The sequence below is a fragment of the Bombina bombina genome, chromosome 5, assembly GCF_027579735.1.
Source record: "Bombina bombina isolate aBomBom1 chromosome 5, aBomBom1.pri, whole genome shotgun sequence".
Lineage (NCBI taxonomy): Eukaryota > Metazoa > Chordata > Amphibia > Anura > Bombinatoridae > Bombina > Bombina bombina.
The window spans coordinates 98,971,095-98,990,924 of NC_069503.1; positions in this window are offsets into that span (position 1 = coordinate 98,971,095).

A 19,830-nucleotide genomic window follows, 5' to 3' on the forward strand; every position below is an offset into this window, starting at 1 on the left:
TAGCCCGCCAGCTTTTACCATACAAGCTGGTGGAGTCTGAGGCATTCAAAAACGTTTTAGCTATTGGGACACTGCAGTGGAAGGTACCCGGCTGAAATTTCTTTTCACAAAAGGCAATCCCCAACCTGTACTCGATTGTGCGAAAGGAAGTAATGGCATGTCTGGCACACAGTGTTGGGGCAAGGGTCCATATGACCACTGATAGCTGGTCTGCAAAGCATGGTCAGGGCAGGTATATCACCTACACTGCGCATTGGGTAAACCTGCGGACGGCTGCCAAGCATGGAATGCGTGGCTCTGCAGAGGAGTTGGTGACACCGCCACGACTTGCAGGCAGGCCTGCTGCCACCTCCTCTACTACTCCTACTCCATCCTCTTCCATAACCTCCTCGGCTGAGTCCTCTTCTGCTGCTGCATCTTGCTCCACATCAACGGCACCCCCCCAGCTCCGCAGGTACTATTCCACATCCCGGATACGGCAGTGTCATGCCGTCTTGGGGTTGACTTGCCTGAAAGCAGAGAGTCACACCGGACCAGCACTCCTGTCCGCCCTGAATGCACAGGTGGATCAGTGGCTGACTCCGCACCAACTGGAGATCGGCAAAGTGGTTTCTGACAACGGAAGTAATTTGGTGGCGGCATTGAAATTGGGCAAGTTGACACATGAGCCGTGCATGGCACATGTGTGTAATCTGATCGTACAACGCTTTGTGCATAAGTACCCAGGCTTACAGGACGTCCTGAAGAAGGCCAGGAAGGTGTGTGGCCATTTGAGGCGTTCCTACATGGCCATGGCGCACTTTTACGATATCCAGCGGTGAAACAACATGCCAGTGAGGCGATTGATTTGCGACAGCCCGACACGTTGGAATTCAACACTCCTAATGTTCGACCGCCTGCTCCAACAAGAAAAAGCCGTTAACGAGTATTTGTATGACCGGGGTGCTAGGACAGCCTCTGCGGAGCTGGGAATTTTTTTGCCATGTTACTGGGCACTCATGTGCAATGTCTGTAGGTTCATGCGTCCTTTTGAGGAGGTGACAAACCTAGTCAGTCGCATCGAAGGCACCATCAGCGACATCATACCATTTGTTTTCTTCCTGGAGCGTGCCCTGCGAAGAGTGCTGGATCAAGCCGCAGATGAGCGTGAAGAGGAAGAGGAAGAGTTGTGGTCACCATCACCACCAGAAACAACCTTATCAGCATCGCTTGCTGGACCTGCGCCAATGCTGGAAGAGGATTGTGAGGAAGAGGAGTCAGAGGAGGAATGTGGCTTTGAGGAGGAGGAGGAGGAGGAAGACCAACCACAACAGGCATCCCAGGGTGCTCGTTGTCACCTATCTGGTACCCGTGGTGTTGTACGTGGCTGGGGGGAAGAAGATACCTTCAGTGACATCACTGAGGACGAGGAACGGGTCATGAGTAGCTTGGCATCCAACCTTGTGCAAATGGGGTCTTTCATGCTGTCGTGTCTGTTGAGGGACCCTCGTATAAAAAAGCTGAAGGAGAACGACCTGTACTGGGTGTCCACGCTACTAGACCCCCGGTATAAGCATAAAGAGCCAGAAATGTTACCGAATTACAACAAGTCGGAAAGGATGCAGCATTTCCAAAATAAATTAAAAAGTATGCTTTACACAGCGTATAAGGGTGATGTCACAGCACAACGTGAATCTAACAGGGGAAGAGCTGAAAGTAATCCTCTGACTCCCACGACCACGCCGGCAAGGACAGGATGCTTTACAGACGTGTTGTTGATGGAGGACATGCAGAGCTTTTTAACTCCTATGCATCGCCACAGCCCTTCGGGATCCACCCTCAGAGAACGATTCGACCGACAGGTAGCAGAGTACCTCGCCTTAACTGCAGATCTCGACACTCTGAGGAGCGATGACTTGACTACTGGGTGTGCAGGCTTGACCTGTGGCCTGAGCTATCCCAATTTGCAATAGAACTTCTGGCCTGCCCCGCTTCAAGTGTCCTGTCAGAAAGGACCTTCAGTGCAGCAGGAGGTATTGTCACTGAGAAGAGAAGTCGCCTAGGTCAAAAAATTCTAGATTACCTCACCTTTATTAAGATGAATGAGGGATGGATCCCGAAGGGACTGACATTGCGCGATACATTCGAGTAAAAAAGGCCCGATGAGATGAGCTGCCTTGGGCTAAAAATGGTCCACACGCTGCTGTATTTTATCTTCAAATGTCGGATGACTTGTGTGACTTATCCGCCACCAACAAGGGTTCAAGCCGCAATGTTTTAGGGCACTTTCTGCCTGGGAAACAAACATCAATTTTTCTGGCCGCTGCTACAGCAGTGGCTGCAACAATACCTAATTTTTCAGGCATGTGTACATGCTAAAATTTTCTGGCCTCTGGTGCTGCACTGTGGCTTCAAAAATAAAACAAAAAAAAAGACACTTAACAGGGATTAAACTGATAGGAATAGTACTACACACCACTCCTATCTGGTGGCACATTAGATTGCACGTGCAGTGCCCCATATTTGAAGTAGGAGGACCGACCAAGCATCTTTTTCCATCTCCCGGTTCCTAAAATCCATGCCATATACACATCCCCTGATAGGGGACACCGCAGTGGAAGGTACCCGGCTGAAATTTCTTTGCACAAAAGGCAATCCCCAACCTGTACTCGATTGTGCAAAAGGAAGTAACCTTACCATGGGTCCCAGACCGCACGTCTTGTAATTCTCTGTCTGGGAAATTATCTATCTATCAAATCTATCTATTTTTCTATCAAATCTATCTATCTAACTATCTATCGTATCTATCAAATGTATATTGCATCTATTGATCTATCTATCTAATCTATGTATCTATCTATCTATCAAATCTATCTATCTCGTTGCCGGACTGTTTTGTGACAGCCAATTGTGTTTCGGCCAAATGGCCGTCGGACAAATGTCCGTCGGCCAAATGGCCGTCGGCTAAAAGTCCGGCCATGATTGCACACGCAGTGCCCCAAATTTGAAGTAGAAGGACCGACCAAGCATCTTTTTCCATCTCCCGGTTCCTAAAATCCATGCCATATACACCTCCCCCGATAGGGGGAGTAACAGGTATTAAACTGATCAGAATAGTACTACTTAACACACCACTCATATCTGGTGGCACAGTAGATTGCACGCGCAGTGCCCCAAATTTGAAGTAGGAGGACCGACCAAGCATCTTTTTCCATCTCCCGGTTCCTAAAATCCATGCCATATACACGTCCCCTGGTGCCGCAACTGCTTCTGAGAACCTTAGCATGGGTCCCAGACCACACGTCTTGTAATTCTCTGTCTGGGAAATTATATATCTATCAAATCTATCTATTTATCTATCAAATCTATCTAACTATCTATCGTATCTATCAAATGTATATTGCATCTATTGATCTATCTAATCTATGTATCTATCAAATCTATCTATCTTGTGGCCGGACTGTTTTGTGACAGCCACTTGTGTTTCGGCCAAATGTCCGTCGGACAAGTGTCCGTCGGACAAATGTCCGTCGGCTAAAAGTCCGGCCACGATTGCACACGCAGAGCCCCAAATTTGAAGTAGGAAGACCAACCAAGCATCTTTTTCCATCTCCCGGTTCCTAAAATCCATGCCATATACACGTCCCCCGATAGGGGGAGTAACAGGTATTAAACTGATCAGAATAGTACTACTTAACACACCACTCATATCTGGTGGCACAGTAGATTGCACGCACAGTGCCCCAAATTTGAAGTAGGAGGACCGACCAAGCATCTTTTTCCATCTCCCGGTTCCTAAAATCCATGCCATATACACCTCCCCCGATAGGGGGAGTAACAGGTATTAAACTGATCAGAATAGTACTACTTAACACACCACTCATATCTGGTGGCACAGTAGATTGCACGCGCAGTGCCCCAAATTTGAAGTAGGAGGACCGACCAAGCATCTTTTTCCATCTCCCGGTTCCTAAAATCCATGCCATATACACGTCCCCTGGCGCCGCAACTGCCTCTGGGAACCTTACCATGGGTCCCAGACCGCACGTCTTGTAATTCTCTGTCTGGGAAATTATATATCTATCAAATCTATCTATTTGTCTATCAAATCTATCTAACTATCTATCGTATCTATCAAATGTATATTTCATCTATTGATCCATCTAATCTATGTATCTATCTATCAAATCTATCTATCTCGTGGCCAGACTGTTTTGTGACAGCCACTTGTGTTTCGGACAAATGTCCGTCGGACAAATGGCCGTCTAAAAGTCCGGCCACGAATGCACGTGCAGTGCCCCAAATTTGAAGTAGGAGGACCGACCAAGCATCTTTTTCCATCTCCCGGTTCCTAAAATCCATGCCATATACACGTCCCCTGACGCCACAACTGCCTCTGGGAACCTTACCATGGGTCCCATATCGCACGTCTTGTAATTCTCTGTCTGGGAAATTATATATCTATCAAATCTATCTATTTATCTATCAAATCTATCTATCTATCGTATCTATCAAATGTATATTGCATCTATTGATCTATCTATCTAATCTATGTATCTATCAAATCTATCTCGTGGTTGTGCAAATGGACTGTTTGCGGTTGTTTGCGGTGCGTTAAACGGGGAGTTTGGTCTGTCACTGTGAAGCGGGCGTAACCCTTACACTTCCTGATCGATACAACATCATACCTAATGTTTTAAAGTACGTTATTCCAAACAATTTAGGAATGTTAGGTGATTTATGCCCTTTATGGATTAAAACCAGACTCTGCATCAACTATGTAATTTTCCGTGGGAGTTTTGCCATGGATCCCCCTCCGGCATGCCACAGTCCAGGTGTTAGTCCCCTTGAAACAACTTTTCCATCACTATTGTGGCCAGAAAGAGTCCCTGTGAGTTTTAAAATTCGCCTGCCTATTGAAGTCAATGGCGGTTCGCCCGTTCGCGAACAGTTGCGGAAGTTCGAGTCCGCCGTTCGCGAACGGAAAATTTTCAGTTTGCGACATCACTAGCTGTTTTACGCAGGGAAATTAAAGCATATTTGTGTACCCTTAAAAAGACATTTTTACAAAAATAAATTCAGCTGTCTAATAGTGTTAGGTATCTTGTTAAAATTACCAAAAAGAGATCCACCAATCATATTTCGGCAATTAGAGTCGGGAAAAATAGGTTCACCTCCAATGAGGATATCCAAAAGACTTTTACTGAATTCTTTAAAAATATTTACAAAGCTGAAGATCCTAATCTAATTCACAAAGACATTTTTGGGAAAAGTTAAATACTCCCAAAAAGCCACAAGAGGTAAATCAGCAACTTAACGCCTTAATCACAACACAGGAAATAGTAAATGGTATTAAAGCAGAGAATCTCAATAAAGCCCATGGCCCAGATTCTCTACCTGCTGAATTTGATAAGATCCTCTCAGACCAAATAGTCCTGAGTCTGCAAAAATTGTTTAATTTTTATTATACATCAGATACTCCATGTTCTCCCTATTTTGTGTCCTCAAATATATCTTTGGTTCTTAAGAAAGAAAAGGATCCCGAAAACCCTTCTTCATACAGGCCAATTTCTCTGCTAAATTTCGATTATAATCTACTCACTTCAATAATTTCAAAAAGATTGGCACCTCACTTATACAATATTATACATGATAATCAGACAGGCTTTATGCTGGGCAGAAGCCCGACAAAAAATATTCGGAAAGTTATGCTCATACTCGATTATTTATAGAATAATAAGAAAACCTTAAAAAAGGATGCCGCCATCTTAACAGTGGATGCCGAAAAGGCTTTCGATTACATCTGTTGGGATCATTTGTTCTCAGCTCTGGAAAAGTTTGGATTTTCTGTATATTTTACAAAATTAAGGTTATCTATAATAATCCATCCTCTGCTATCTTTATTAACGAACTATTTATTCTGCACAGAGGCACTAGGCAGGGATGCCCCCTTTCGCCCATTCTCTTTAATATTTCCCTAGAGCCTTTGGCGATCCTTTTCAGACACCAATTAGCAGGTATTCAGATTGGCAAACAAAACTATGTTTTAGCACTTTATGCTGATGATTTATTACTCTTTTTATCTAATCTAAAAGAAAGCTTGCCTAAATTATTAGAGACGATATAAATGTTCGTATCTTTCTCCGGATACAAAATTAATTTACAAAAATCTGAATTACTTTGGATTTATAGAACCTCACATCAGCTAATAGAACATCCATTCTGAGAAGTTACTCAAATAAAGTATTTAGGCATCGGGATGTCAAAAATGCCTCAAGAATGGTATGAGTTGAATTATGTAAAATTCTTCAAGTATTGTAAACAAAAACTGAAGGATTGGTCTCCACTCCCAATTACACTCTTAGCGTGTATTATGCTTATTAAAATTATACTCCTACTCTATGGCAGCTCTGAATTCACTACAAAAATCTCTTCAAATATCTCCTGAGTTTTACGTGACAAAGGTTTTTCAGCTCTACTGTTTGATCCCTTATATGTAAAGGAACATTTTGATATGCATATTACTCCGTTACGGAGTTGTTTGGATCGCACGATCAGACCTTTATGAGGAACGGCGCTGGCCTTCAATTATTGACTCCACTAACCCCCCACCAGATTGCTAGGTTTAACAGGACCATCTTATTGCCGATTAGAAATGGAGCACATAGACATTCAAACTTTGCTAATAGAGCTCACAAACAAGATCGATAGAAGATTTGACGATCTCACCGCTATGGCCAGAGGAGCACGCACACAAGTCTGCACTGGATGCTGTCTCCCAAGTAAAGGTTTAGAATGCACGGAGCTGACAACGGACCTATCATCTACTCGACAATGTTTGTCTACACAGAGTGAGGGGAATGGCGAGATTCCGGACTATAGCCCAGAAGACAGCAGTGCAAGTAAAACTGTATATGGTCTCACCAAAATCTTACCTTCCCATGCTGGAAATATAAGGGGAAATCTACTCACAAGTACTGACTCAGTCAGTCCCAAGACACCCTGGCTGGTCATGAATACTCAGCGGATCCGACTTCAGCCACCGCACGCATTGTATCTAGAAGAAAAGAGGGGTGATTGCTTTCCTGTGGCCGCCGGCTGGGGGGATGCGGCCGGTCTCCTTGGTTGGGGTTCGGGGGCTGGTTGTCGCCTGAAAACGGACTTTGTGCTGTGTGAAGAGGCTCACTCGGTCAAGAGACCCTCGCTTCTATGTTTCTTAGAACACTTATCTGCCATATTTGCACAGAGTCCCTGCCATATTCACAGACCGGAACAATACAATTTCCGAGTTGGAGTGGGATGAAGAAGACTCACTGGCTATACTAAGCAGTAGTATTTACCATGCAAGCTTCAATTGTTTGATGAGTGTAATTTGAACTGTTAATTATTATCCTGTTGTTTCTGTGGTTTTTTCTTATTATTCCCAGCCCACACATTCATATATATGTTCAGTCTCCGTCAGGCCACTCTGAGACACTAATTGCTGGCGTCTCTGACTAGCTTTTATTTTATATGTGAGTAGATGTACATAAAGCTGTGTGTAGTGAGGGGCGGGTATGACATATTCATTGTAAAAGCTATATTTTCAATTACTATATTATTGTAAACCGCATTTAAGCTCCAGCTCCCACATCGGCAAGGACAGATTCCTTGGGTATTATGCACTACTATAGCTGATATGATTAAACACCACACTAGCTGAGGGAGATATGTGGAGTGATATAGCTTCCTTTATATTTATGACCTCACTTCTGACCCTTGGATAGGGAGGCTCAATATGTTGATCTCACATACATTCACCTGTATATCGTGCTATTCTCTGATTCACTACCCTACCATTAGTATTTGAGTTGTTATAGAGTCCTTTATAATGGAGATCTCTTTACTAGGTTTCTAAAGTTTACATATTTCCATTCTAAGGTAGTAAAATTACGGCACGTCGTATGACATATAAAAATGCCCTACTCAGCACCTCCCACGTGGTAGTGGTTCACTGTTTCATCAAGTATTCTACAGCTAATACCTTACCATAGTGAGACACAAGTTTTCATCAAGTGAGTCTCCCTTCCATCAAACTCAGCCTTGCAGTTTTGAATTGATTTTTGAGAGATTGCACATGTCTCTCAACATTACTTAAAATAATTCAAATAGTCCCAATATATTAAAGACCTAAAAGTGTTGTTCATATTGTATCTCATCTCTCTCTACAATGACAGTCCCTTTAAAATAAAATGTCACCCTAGTTTCTGAATAAGATTGACTCCCATCATACATTTTAATATTGAGATTGCCATCTAAATATGCTGAATAGCTCTTTTTGTCATATGTTCACATTATATTTTTATATCACTTGCTCCTTCCTATGCATTTACAACTAAGGTCCAAAAGATTTGTCCACCTGTCTTTCTGGTGTCTTACATAAAACTTCATCTAGCTTCTGTCCACCTTTACTCTAGGTGGACAAACAAGCGGTATTTATCCGCTACTGATATTATACTGTTATATTTTCTATGTTTATCAAATTGTACCTCTCAGTTAAGGTGGTTTGTTATTCTGATATACAGCTCATGTAAAATATTATTCTATTAGACGCTGGTTTATGATAGAGGTATTATAGTTATATTTGTTTTGAAATAAGTTGTTACTACATTTTTCTATAAAAGAGAAATTGAGGTTAGTTTATTAAAGCACTCAGCTACAGGAGATGGAGAGATGTCTTGATAGCCCACTGATAATCAAAGTCTAACATTCGCTGACCTGATCTCTAATTCTGTACATCTAGTAGGAGCAACTTTTAATGCTTTCCTATATTTTGCAAAATCTTAGATAACACATACATTTCTTTCATACTCGCATTATCACACTATAGGATGTATAAGTTGTTCAGGATATTTACACTATATAAATTTACTTTGTTTTTACATAGGAAATGAAAGAATAAAAAGAGGTAAAGCTAGATTATGTTTATTTTACTTTACATTCGCATACATGGTGCTGTATTTCCAGTCTGTACAGTGTATGTCTGGAGAGTTATGTTTATTCTGAGATTTCATTGCTCATCTATATGCTTATATCTTACTGTTACTCAGATAAGCAAAACATTGTATGCAAAATTTACCAAAAACAAATACGAAATGTATAATATGTCTTTATGTTGTATTTCTAGTTTTGCTTCAATAAAAAAACTTTGATTCAAAATTATACTCCTACCTAAGTTAATACGGTATATCTTCTTCAAAATAGCCCTCTTTTTTTATATAACGCAGATGTAAGATTTTGTAGTCGAATTTGTAATGAATTTCTATGGAAAGGAAAGAGACCTCGAATTGCCCTATATAAATGAATGCTCCCCAAAGAGGCGGCAGGCCTTGCCTTCCCAAACATTAGTTACTATAATATTGTTGCAATATCAAAACTGGCAATTGACTGGATCTCAGAAGAAGAGCTATTTACCGTTTATACAGGGGAATCAAACCTGATTTGCCCTTATAATTTGAAAGCAATACTCCATTGTCCAATCACAAAGCTTCCCCCAGCAGTCGCTAAAATGCTGACTTTTAAAAATGTGGTTGTTGCGTGGCAGAAATTGTGTTTAGAAATAGGAACATCCCCATTCGTTTCTGAATATCCACCAATTAAAGACTGCCCAGGATTTGTTCCGGGATTCACATATAAGGTATTTGAGAGATGAAAAATGAAAGGGCTGATCTGGATTAAACAATTAGTTACGCCTGAGACAACAATTAGATCTTTCTATGATATTAGAGTAGAATTCGATCTCCCACAAAAAGATCATTATGTTTATTTACAAATTAAGCATTTTATGTCAGAGCTCAAACTCAAATTCGGTACAACTTGGTAATATGCCCCTTTAAGGAGCTTAATCAATCAATATAAGATTGGGTCATCGTCAATTTCTCCATTCTATCGTATGATGACCGCACGTAAACATGAGGCTCAATTAGAGAAAATAATAGCTATCTGGCAGAATAGCTTTACAGGACTAAGGACATATGACATTCAATCGAGTTTGAATCTACTTAACAAAACCGGTAGCGCTTTAGCGTGGTGAGAAGCGCATTTAAAAATGATTTATGCGGCATATATTACTCCTGATAAATTATCAAAATGGTATAGAAATATTAGTGGTTGCTGGAAGTGTCAGGCGCAACAAGCAAACTTATTGCACTGCATATGGCCTTACCCTAAAATCCAACAGTTCTCTTTGAAAATCAAGTTTTGGCTAAATAGAATTATAGAGACAGGAATAAAGTTAGAGGCTAAAATGGTTATTTTTCTAGTTAAATTTTCACAACGACAAAAAAATTATAAATTAATCAATACCCTAATATTATTAGCTAGGAATCTGATTCTGAAAAATTGGAAAGTTTCGCATGCCCCTAAGTTTATTAACTTTAAAAAAGAAGCGATTAAACAATGTATCGTGGAACAATATGCAGTACAAAAGGCTAGCGAGACACAGTTAAAAATATTTCTTGATAAATGGAGCGCAGTTATTCTGTCTCTACCGCCTGCTGTACAAAGACAATTAATGAAACCGATCAGTCAGACGGCTTACATACTTCAGATGATTCACTCCGGCGGCTACCCGCAATGCTGGGCTGATTAGCTGAGAGGTGGAGCAGGGGGGGGGGCTTATTGTAGGGGTAGGTTTCCCCCTCTTCCCCCTCTTTTTTTTCTTTTACTTGTCTTTTCTTTCTTTCCCGTCCCTTATTTGGTGACGATATTAAGCTGAGTTAAGAGATTGTTATATTTAAATTTCTATCAAGGTAGATATGCTACTGCTTCAGTGTATGAGGTATTATCTTGTTCTTAGTAAGAAATATAAAGAAATCATGTGATATGAAGAAAAAGGATAAATGTTATTTTCATTTCTTTTTCTCATGCTAATATGTATTTTGTTCAGCCTTGAAATTGTATTTTTTGTTATTTACACTTGAATTGTATCAAGATTGTTTCACAAATAAATATTTTTTTTTAAAAAAAGTACTTGGTTTGGGCCCCTTTTGCAGCAATTACTGCCTCAATGTGGCGTGGCATGGAAGCTATCAGCCTGTGGCACTGCTGATGAGTTATGGAAGACCAGGATGCTTCAATAGTGGCCTTCAGCTCTTCTGCATTGTTCAGTGTCATGTCTCTCATCTTTCTTTTGGCAATGCCCCATAGATTCTCTATGGGGTTCATGCCAGGCGAGTTTGCTGGCCAATCAAGCTTAGTAATCCCATGGTCATTTAACCAGGTTTTGGTGCTTTTGGCAGTGTGGGCAGGTGCCAAGTCCTGCTGGAAAATGAAGTCAGCATCCCCATAGAGCTCATCTGTGGAAGGAAGCATGAAGTGCTCCAAAATCTCCTGGTAGACAGATGCATTGACCCTGGACTTAATGAAGCACAGTTGACCAACACCAGCAGATGACATGGCTCTCCAAATCAACACAGACTGTGGAAACTTCACACTGGACTTGAAGCATCTTGCAGTGTGTGCCTCTCCATTCTTCCTCCATACTCTGGGTCCTTGGTTTCCAAATGAGATGCAAAATTTGCTCTCATCAGAAAAGAGGACTTTGGACCACTGAGCAAAAGACCAGGTCTGTTTTTATTTAGCCCAGGTAAGACGCTTCTGATGTTGTTTGTTGTTCAGGAGTGGTTTGACAAGAGGAATACGACATTTGAAGCCCATGTTCCAGAATCCGTCTGTGTATAGTGGCTCTTGATGCACTGACTCCAGCCTCAGTCCACTCCTTGTGAAAGTAACCAACACTTTTGAATGGCCTTTTCCTAACAATCCTCTCCAGGCTGCGGTCATCCCTGCTGCTTGTGCACCTTTTTTTTCCACACTTTTCCCTTCCACATAACTTTCTATTAATGTGCTTTGATACAGCACTTTGGAACATCCAACTTCTTTTGCAATTACATTTTAAGGCTTTCCCTCCTTATGGAGGGTGTCAATGATGGTTTTCTGCACAACTGTCAGGTCAGCAGACTTTCCCATGATTGTGATTCCTACTGAACCAGGCTGAGAGACCATTTAAAGGCTCAGGAACCCTTTGCATGTGTTATGGCTTAATTAGCCGGTTAGAGTGGGACACTTTGAGCCTAGAATATTGCACTTTTTCACAATATTCTAATTTTCTGAGATTGTGGATTTTGGGTTTTCATGAGCTGTAAGCCATAATCATCACAATTATGACAAATCACTGCTTGAACTATCTTGCTTTGCATGTAATGAGTCTATCTCATATATTAGTTTCACCTTTTAAGTTGCATTAGTGAAATAAATGAACTTTTGCACAATATTCAAATTTTTTGAGTTTCACCTGTAATACATAATAACTGTATACATACAACACTAAACATCTTTACTGGGCAAGCATCCCACAATGCTTGCCCAGTAACACTTCCTTAAGTGCTACCCCAAACCTCTACTCAAACCTCTCCTGACCCACCAGGAGGTACCCACTTCAGAAATTATCCTTGAACAATGGCAAGCATTCCACCACAGGCCAAGCCCCACCAACCCCAACTGCCTTTAAAACCCCATCCTTCAAATTAAAGCTAAACAAGTGAAGGCCAACTTAGTTTAAATGTACCCCATCTTGTCTGAAAAAACAACGGCCGGATTCCTCTTCAAATTCTACATGCCAAATGGCAACCCCCCCATGATGCCTCACAAAATTACTCATCACTCTATTGACCTTTTTCCTTGCACCATCCAGCTTTTTATTGTCCCAGGCAGCCCTCCAATTTAGCCATGGAATGATCTCAGACCAGACTATACACTATGGGCTCGATTTATCAAAGCCCTGCGGCTGCAAATTCTCACAAGAACTTGCTTGCCATAATTTAACAAGCAGCGGTCACCAGACCGCCGCTTCCCTAACCTCTTCGCCACCTCTAAGGTGGTGAAATTCAATCTCCGCAGTCGAGTCTGACCGAGGAGATTGACAGCTCCTGCCCGCGTGTGATTGACTGTGCGCGGGCAGGGGGCGGGGTTGCACACGAGCGCAAAATTGCGCTTGTGTGCAATGGTGATTACCTGCGGGTAATTTCGCCCCGCTACAGGCAAGCTGAGGCGTACAGGGGCACATATACCCACCCCTGTCCGCCTCAGCTTTGATAAATCTAGTCCTATATAAAAGGTTCCAATAGCCTCTCTACATCATTCTTCATCCTAACAATAATATCCTTCTGACTCACATAACCTAAATCATTCCCCCCCCCCCAGCATGTAGCACCAGAATCTCAGGAGGGAGAAACAATCTTGTAAAGTCAATTAACTTCAGCAGCACCTGGTCCCATTTCATGCCTCTAACACCCAACCATTGCATGGCTACCTCTTTAGCTGCAAAACCCAGTTGACATCATCCTTGACACCAGCAGCTCTCCTCACCCAATAAATAAATGAATGCCCAACAACCCAACAGATCTACAAAACAACAAGAGCAAGAAAAAACATGCTACAACACCAAATGCTGTCGCACATAAGATCTAAACTGACCTGAAGACCACCTCCCAATCCCCTTAATGCTGACATCACACATTCCCAACATTTTCGCTTCGGTGGCTGCCCCTATACGAAAGGAATGGGAACTAAAATCAACCACTCGTAATGCCTTGCAAAAAAATTGCCACAAATTGAAACTTGGATAAAGAATACCTATTCACATGTATTAACAAAGGCCCCCCAACTGCGGGCCACAGTCTCAAAACTTGCCTCAATGCACCCACCAGGCAACAATGCCCCTCAATGACCCGCAAACAAATCAGCTGGCCCTTGCCCTGTTGATCTGCCTTAGATTTCTGTAACCAGATAAAAACGTGATCACCTTCAACGACAACAACTGACAACTGAACATCCCCAAGATCCCGCTTGTTCTTAGCCACAATCTCTGATATGCGGAGAGCCGCAAAAAACAAAATAACAAAAGCTGTACGAAACAGAAAAACCTCATTCTCCCAAACAGACCCGTGGGAGCATCCCAACAACTTTTAAAAGAACAGCAAAAACAACTGGCCTCCTGCCATCCTTTTGTTTCTGGCCCCTACAGAAACTCCTACTTGCCATTCGAACCACAAAAGACTTTGTGATGTCTTCCCAACCCAGAATTTGGCATAAAAAGGCCAAAGCAGATAACCGTCGTCTAACCATCGCCCTAGAAAACTTCTCCTCGTGCCAAATAGACATCCAACGTACCAAAGCCACCCTCCAACCTTGCTCTGAAAATTGTAACCCCCACTGTTCTAGCATTCTATGCCACTCGGACCATACCTGTTTATATGCCCTCCATGTGCTGTTCGCCAAAGCACCCATCACCATTTTCAGCACTTCAGAAATGCCGCCCTCTACAGCTCCAAAGGACAATGCTCCCCCTCTTCCAGAGCTTCCAGAGCCAATGACCTGAACTGCTCCCACTGAAAACGGGAGAGAGCATCAGCAATGTCATTCTTAATTCCAGGAACATGCACAGCTCTGAACAACGCGTTACACCGCAAGCACTCCAAAACAAAAAAATGCAGCAGATAAACCACTAGAGGAAAAGAAGCCAAGAGGTTATTAATGGCCATCACCAACCCCATGTTATCAGAGTAAAACTTGACCCCCCGATTGCACAGTAAGTCGGCCCAGATGGTCATAGCCACCACCAACGGAAAAAGTTCCAGGAAAACCAAGTTTTTGCTAAACCTGTCTCAATCCATGCTGGTGGCCAGGAATCTGCACACCATCGGCCACCTAAATAGGCCCCAAACCTCAGAGCCCCAGCAGCGTCTGTGAATAAATTCACATCCATCACTCGAAAACCCACCTGCTGAATTAAAAAACGGCCATTAAAACTCGGAAGAAAACTCAACCACATCTTAAAATCCTCCCTGAGCTGCTTAGTAACCCAAATGTGATGAAAGGGCTCTTTTACCCCAATCGCCGCCAAACACAATCTCAGGGAAAAAAAACCTCCCAATGGAAATGATCTTACAGGCAAAATTAAGCTTTCCAATAATGGATTGCAATTCTCTTCATTTCTGTCTTAGACCCGCCCCCTGAAGCATAGCTTCCAAATCCTCTACCTTCTCACATGGAAGGGAACACTCCAACAAACAGGAGTCAATCTGAATCTCCAGAAAACTCAGGGAAACACACGGACCTTCAGTCTTATCCCTAGCAATTGGGATTCCCAAATTCATAACAAACCTCAGAATCACCCAGGCCGACAAACAGAAAATCGTCCAAATAATGGACCACAGATGACAAATCCGATTGCTGCCGAACCACCCAGTCAACATGGGGTGTACCGGAAGGAGGCAGAACATCCATCTTAGTCATGAGAGCTCCCTCCCCAGCCGCGTGAAGTAATGCCACCGCCTTATCAAAAGATGCATAGGTAACCACTGACAACCATTCATCAATCCCATCATTAACAGAAACCCATTTCAGATAAGACAAATGGTGTATCATGCGGAATTGTCCGGGAACCTTTTTTGGCACAACTCCTAATGGGGACACCCTCAAGTTCTTCAATGGCAAGGCACGAAAGGGACCAGCCATCCTACCCAATGCCACTTCCTTCAACAACTTATCCCGCACAATCCCCGGATGTACCCTAGCCGTTTTCAAGTTCTTAGAAACCCACGGACCCGACATCTCAACAAACGGAATACAAAACCAGGAACTAAACTCGGACAACAAAAATCCTTGGCTTTTCCCTGAACCTTAGTGTATCACCTTAGCCAAGGCACCATCTTTACTAGGTTCACCGGTGTCTTGCCCCGATATAGCCATCTCTCCTGCTCTTATCCCTGATCTACCCTTTTAAAAACATTTTGTGAAGGAGTGCAAACCGCCACAACCCGAGCACTCGTGTTTATACAACCCGAGCACTCATGTTTATATTTACAGAAAGACCAGAATCGGCATTAGCTCTCATTGAATTGAAAACACAAACCTTTTTGCATTGAGACAGCAGTACCGGTACCAGTGCCCCCAGTAGTGGAGGCTCCCCGACTCGAAAGGACTGCCCCGAGCCTACGTGGGAGAGGTCACTGTACCTCATTCAGACAAACCCCTGAAGTAATGGACAGTTAATAAACTGAGATTGAATGGCACAACATTTTCTGACCCATGCAGTAGTGTGAAAAGTGAAAGACTGTTCAGCTTAGCGTCAAACATCCTTACTGATAGCAGAAACAGACTAAGAGCTGAACACGCAGAGATGCTTCTGTTCCTTAATAAGAACTTGCCACTATCTTTTGAAAAATCATTCTAATTGCTAGATTGCCTGTTATACTGCAAGTTCTCATCTTGCAAAATTATGCTCAAAACATACTGTAGTGTACTCTGAGGAACATCCTTAGCCACGGCTGGACTGGGAACAAAAATTAGCCCTTGAAAAATATGAAGACCAGCCCTATTTTCTGTTGAGTCAGTAGAATGCAAATGCCCCATTTTCTCAAAGGGGATTACTGGGATACTCCTTCCCCAATATTATTTTCAGAATTAAATTGTATTTCTTTGTATTAAGTACAAATGTCAGATTAATGAGTTATATAGGCACCCTACAACCCAATTGCATCCAGTAATCACACCTTTAAATTGTAGCTGTCCAGCCCCAGCTGCTGCAGCTGTTATTTATTGTTGTTATTATTATTAATATGTTATTGTAATATTTTTTATTTATAAACAGGTTCTGTGATAATAACTGTTTTATTATTTCAAAATGTCTTTTGAGATACAGTTCAAAATGATAAAGTAGCGATCTTAAATCATTAGTCTGTATTGTGCTTGGTAAACTGTCATGACATAAAAAAAGTATCAGTAATTGATATTGGTGGGTATTTGAAAAAAGTATCGGTACTTGTACTCGGTCTTAAAAAATGGTATTGTGAAACCCTACTTAATACACACTGTGCAGCTCTCTGTGCTAGTGAAGGGTTAATACACACTGTGCAGCTCTCTGTGTTAGTGAAGGGTTAATACACACTGTGCTGCTCTCTGTGCTAGGGAAGGGTTAATACACACTGTGCCGCTCTCTATGCTAGTGAAGGGTTAATGCACACTACAGCTCTCTGTGCTAGTGAAGGGGTTAATACACACTGCTCTCTGTTCTAGTGAAGAGTTAATGCACACTGTGCAGCTCTCTGTGCTAGTGAAGGGTTAATACACACTATTCTGCTCTCTGCTAGTAAAGGGTTAAAACACACTGTGCTGCTCTCTGTGCTAGTGAAGGGTTAAAACACACTGTGCTGCTTTCTGTGCTACTGAAGAGTTAATACACACTGTGCTGCTCTCTGTGCTAGTGAAGGGTTAATACACACTGTGCTGCTCTCTGGGCTAGTGAATGGTTAATGCACACTGTGCTGCTCTCTGTGCTAGTGAAGGGTTAATACACACTATTCTGCTCTCTGCTAGTAAAGGGTTAAAACACACTGTGCTGCTCTCTGTGCTAGTGAAGGGTTAAAACACACTGTGCTGCTCTCTGTGCTAGTGAAGGGTTAAAACACACTGTGCTGCTTTCTGTGCTACTGAAGAGTTAATACACACTGTGCTGCTCTCTGTGCTAGTGAAGGGTTAATACACACTGTGCTGCTCTCTGGGCTAGTGAATGGTTAATGCACACTGTGCCGCTCTCTGTGCTAGTGAAGGGTTAATACACACTGTGCTGCTCTCTGTGCTAGTGAAGGGTTAATACACACCGTGCTACTCTCTGTGCTAGTGAAAGGTTAATATACACTGTGCATCTCTCTGTGCCAGTGAAGGGTTAATACAAACTGTGCTGCTCTCTGTGCTAGTGACGGGTTAATGCACACTGTCTTGCTCTCTGTGCTTGTAAAGGGTTAATACTCACTGTGTAACTCTCTGTGCTTGTGAAGGGTTAATACACAATGTGCTGCTCTTTGTCTTAGTGAAGGGGTTACTACAATGTGTAGATCTGTGTAAGTGAAGGGGTTATTCATACCCCCCAACTGTCACGATTTTCGTGGGGCAGTCACGATTTTCGTGGGACAGTCACGATTTTAGGGGTCTGTCCCGGGTTGCTAGCCATCTGTCCCGCATTGCCCCATGCATTTTTTTAAATTCTATTGGGCACATACTTAGAAGCAGCTGGCTTTTCTCTCCCAGGGTTATATTCCTTGTGGAAAAGTAATGGTGTGTGGGTTAAGCAGGAGTAGGAAGGCTGTATACCCTCTGACCTCATGTAATGTTGACCTCTTACCCCTGGTAGTGATGATGTCTACCCCTGGTGATAATACTAGCATGCCTTCCGTTTTATACGATGAGCAGTGCTAATACAAGGGTAACAAACAGTGGCAACCTCAGACTGCCAGCTAATGTGCTTGCCAACCCCAGGACCCCATACAATGAGTTACAGATACCCATATATGATGTAGTGTGTGTATCTGTATGTATGTGTGTGTATCTGCATGTATAAGTGTATGCTATGTAGTGTGTGTGTGTGTATCTGCATATATAAGTGTATGCTATGTAGTGTGTGTATCTGTATGTTTAGGTGTATGATATGTAGTGTGTGTGTGCATGTGTAAGTGTAAGCAATGTAGTGTGTGTGTGTGCATGTGTGAGTGTATGGTATGTAGTGTGTGTGTGCATGTATGAGTGTATGGTATGTAGTGTGTGTAGGTGCATGTGTAAATGTATGCTATGTAGTGTGTGTAGGTGCATGTGTAAATGTATGGTATGTAGTGTGTGTGTATGTGCATGTGTAAGTGTATGCTATCTAGTGTGTATGTATCTGCATGTGTAAGTGTATGCTATGTAGTGTGTGTGCATGTGTAAATGTATGCTATGTAGTGTGTGTGTATCTGCATGTATAATTGTATGCAATGTAGTATGTATGTATCTGCATGTGTAAGTGTATGCTATGTAGTGTGGGTGTATGTGTAAGTGTATGCTATGTAGTGTGTGTGTATGTGCATGTGTAAGTGTATGCTAAGTAGTGTGTATGTATGTGCATGTGTAAGTGTATGCTATGTAGTGTGTGTGTATGTGCATGTGTAAGTGTATGCTATGTAGTGTGTGTGTATGTGCATGTGTAAGTGTATGCTATGTAGTGTGTATGTATGTGCATGTGTAAGTGTATGCTATGTAGTGTGTGTGTATGTGTAAGTGTATGCTATGTAGTGTGTGTATGTGCATGTTTAAGTGTATGCTATGTAGTGTCTGTGTGTATGTATGTATGTGCATGTGTAAGTGTAGGCTATGTAGTGTGTGTATGTGCATGTGTAAGTGTATGCTATGTAGTGTGTGTGTATCTCTGCATGTGTAAATGTATGGTATGTAGTGTTTTTTGTATGTGCATGTGTAAGTGTAGGCTATGTAGTGTGTTACTGTGCATTTTTGCTAACTTTAAAGGCCAGAATCTAGAATATTAATGAGGAAAGCAGAGAGCGACACCATTGTTCATCATACAGACAGAAACGGACCCTGTCACAGACAGGCTTTTCAATCCACAGCCATCCGAATTACTGAAGAACACCCAGACTCTACAAACTACCTAGATACAAAAGTGTTATCTAATAGGTAACAGAAACATCCTATATAATTGATCCTGGTCTCCAATTTCAGGACAGCACCTAAAGAAACAGGATACCACCTCCATCATCATTTGAACATAAACGCACAAATCATACACAGAACGTTTTGGCAAACAGGACATTTACATACCCTTTGCCAATTTACTTTCAACAGCTTACTTCCTTTTGGGACTGTTTAAAAAGGAGAACCTCACATACAACTATCACAAACAATTGTGTTATGTTTTTAGACATTATTTAATAAAGTAGTTTTTAACAGCCACCCTTGATGTCTCCAAATATCATTTGGCTT